Source organism: Euprymna scolopes, chromosome 32 (assembly GCF_053919585.1).
Source record: "Euprymna scolopes isolate OS-2025 chromosome 32, ASM5391958v1, whole genome shotgun sequence".
In the NCBI taxonomy this organism is placed as follows: Eukaryota; Metazoa; Mollusca; class Cephalopoda; order Sepiida; family Sepiolidae; genus Euprymna; species Euprymna scolopes.
The window spans coordinates 98,263,274-98,266,306 of NC_136513.1; the positions used below are offsets into that span (position 1 = coordinate 98,263,274).

General features: G+C 34.2%; 1 pseudogene; it reads right to left on the minus strand.

Annotated features, from left to right (window-relative positions):
- Positions 1 to 386: 386 nt before the first annotated feature.
- Positions 387 to 491, minus strand: LOC145256674 (U2 spliceosomal RNA; annotated as a pseudogene).
- Between the last annotated feature and the right edge of the window lie 2,542 nt (positions 492 to 3,033).

The window sequence follows — 3,033 nt, forward strand, 5'->3', positions numbered from 1 at the left end:
GGGGGGGGTAAACCAAAACAAAATGGAAAGTAAAGAATAAGCGAATGTAATAATCCTGTTTAAATATTAAACAAGGCCGATAGCCATTAGTCACGTGCTGTCGTGTAATGAATGAATGCGTGAATGTAGAATTGACATGGAATTCTTAAAGATAAACTAAAATGACCTAAAAATGGGCTGAAATGACTTAAATAAATAAAAAGTAAATGACTTAGAATGACTTTAATGAAATTAAGGATGAATTGAATGGCCTTAAGAATGACTTGAATGCTTAAAAAATAACTGGAATCCTTCAAAAACAAGTTGAATGATCTGGAGAATGACTTGATTGGCTTTGAGACTGACTGCTTGTATAGCGGGTGATCATTTTACATTAAATTAATACGGAAAAGTGATCCCCCAATTTATATCACAAATTTGCTAACATAAGTACATCATGTCGTAAGAACAGATACTATCCTTTGATCTTGGCCAAAAGGCCAAGAAAAGCTTAAAAAGTTAAGAACAGCATCTATTAACAACAGACCTGTGATCTTAACCAAAAAGGCGAAGCACAAAAGTGTTACGGACAGACCGACAGACCGACCGACGGACTGACGGAGTTAATATAGAGTCGCTTGCACGCGACTAAAAACAGCGAACGTGATGCAAAATAAAGAATAAGAGAACGATGTTAAAAATTCTTTAAAAAATCGGAAAAAAACAAAAACACAAAAAACAGCGAACGTGATGACAATTTTTTTAAAACGAACAAAAAATTGCATAAATAATCCTGTTTAAATATAAAAACTTTAAAAATCGAAAAAAAATCTAATATCTAGGGTCGAACGTGCAATCGTAAGATAACGGCAATTCTTCTATACCGACTTGTCTCTAACCGCGTGTTAAACTAGGTCGTTTATCTATATTTGAACTAATTCAAGAAAGAACGTTTTTTGCGCATGCGTATTTCGCTAAATTGTCATAAAGGGACGATTTTTCCGACCCCTCACTGTAGGAAACTGTCCAGTTGAGGTTGATGGAATTAATGCTTATAGTCAATTCTTCGATATTTTTCGTTCGAAGAGTCGATCCTTAAAATGATACCAATCTCATAAAAATCCGTCGTCGTTTTTGCGAGACATGCAAAGATATATAAATGCATACATGCATAGATTTAAACTAATTTTTACCCTTTGTATTAAAGATAAAGATTTTAAGAGGCAAGAATTGCCTCAGTAGAAAATGATTTGAACTCTAGTTTACGAGGAAAAAGTAGATATTGATTTTTTAATTAATATTTGAAAATACAATTTTATTTTTCTCCATAGTAAATACTACATCTGAAATTATTTTTTAACAAATAAAGCACACTATATTTACAAATATTTTTTAATGATTTCTTTAAAATTTCAAACGCAAAGAAATAGATTTTCTTTACTTTTCGCATTAATGTTTATAGTTTAATTGATCGAATTAAAATTTAACTTTTAGCTAAAAATAATTCAAAAATAGAAAACTAAATTTGGTTATTGAATCCTCCTCACATATCGCTTGACCAAAAATCAGTTTTGAAAACATGTTTCATGCTTATTGTTTTGTGATCAGAGATAAGTCCTTCAATCGTCTTCACGGAAGTTAAAATATCTTCTATGGTTTTGCAGTTGATAGGTTTGCAACATCTGAAGCAGAAAGTATTTTATACATCAGAACTCATTAAAACAAGCTAAAATTAGGTTCCTACATCTCCAAGATAATATAAATACTTATATAGGTCAGATATGCATATTACCCTCTAGTTTAACAGGTAATTTACGATATATGCATAAAAGACCAAAAATGCAATGACATTTGTTGGAATAGCAGACCTGTTCATTAACTTCATTTCAAATAAAAAGTAGATGGAAATTCAATATAAACTTCTCCCCGGACAAACATACACAAATCGACAAGATCTAATGGCCAGAGTTTCGCCTGAAGAAAATCAAAGTGATGAATCTGATAAACAAATCAGGAATCATTGACCCACTACGGTGCTACATGGCTCGTGGCTTAGTGGGGATGCCCTTTTCTCTTCCCTGCAACCTCCTTCCCACAGAAGAGACGTTGCGAGCCTATCTTTATTTTATCGTTATTTCCATGGCAGATGCTCGTCTGAGCTCCAATCTCTGCCCCCACCCTCGCCAATCTTTTACGAAAAACACCTGTCTTGCTGAAACCACTGTCCAAAAATTTACCCACTCTTTATCTGTGCCTAAATGAAAACGTAGATTCCATGAGCAAAGGTTTTTTATTAGCACTGCACGCCTGTGGAACTCTGTTCCGTCTGCCTACTTCCCACCTGGCTACATCCTGGATGTCTTCAAGTCAAACATAAACAAATTCCTAATGAACCGCTCCCTTAAGTAGACACTTTATTAAATCTTCACACTAACGTACTGTACATGGAATAACCCTTATCCCTGAGTGGCTTCCGGGCCTTGATATGTGGTGACCACTTTGTAAAAAAAACTGTACGCAATTGAGTGGCAAAAAAGAGGCTTTTCTCATGCACATATATTATTATGGTTTACCAGAAATACTATCTCTTTTCACATGATGACCAGTTTTCTGAGAATCCGGGTTCAATGAGTGACGTGCAGGTTTATATATTCCATCAAAGCCTAAAAGAGATTGAGACCAAGTGATATGTTATGAGCTCCATGAAAATACAGAGTAGTCAGCTCATGACCGGTCATCCGTCTATAATTCAATCGAAATTTCGATAACAAAAAAAGAAAAATGTTATCGAAGCCGGAAAGTATATAAAGTTGAGAAAACATGTTTATTAAAATACTTCCAAGAAATTTCAACTTGCAAAAATCAATTTTATAAGCCAAAATAAACATTACTGACTACGTGACAGAGATCAAACCAGTGTTATTAACTCAGAAAGTTAAAGAACTACGAAGACAGGGTGGTACGATGAAAACGAGTGACCATTTGTTCTTCAGCATTACTTTTCTAAATAGTCACTACCATTTTTGCCAGCAATAGCTAATGGCTACACATAAG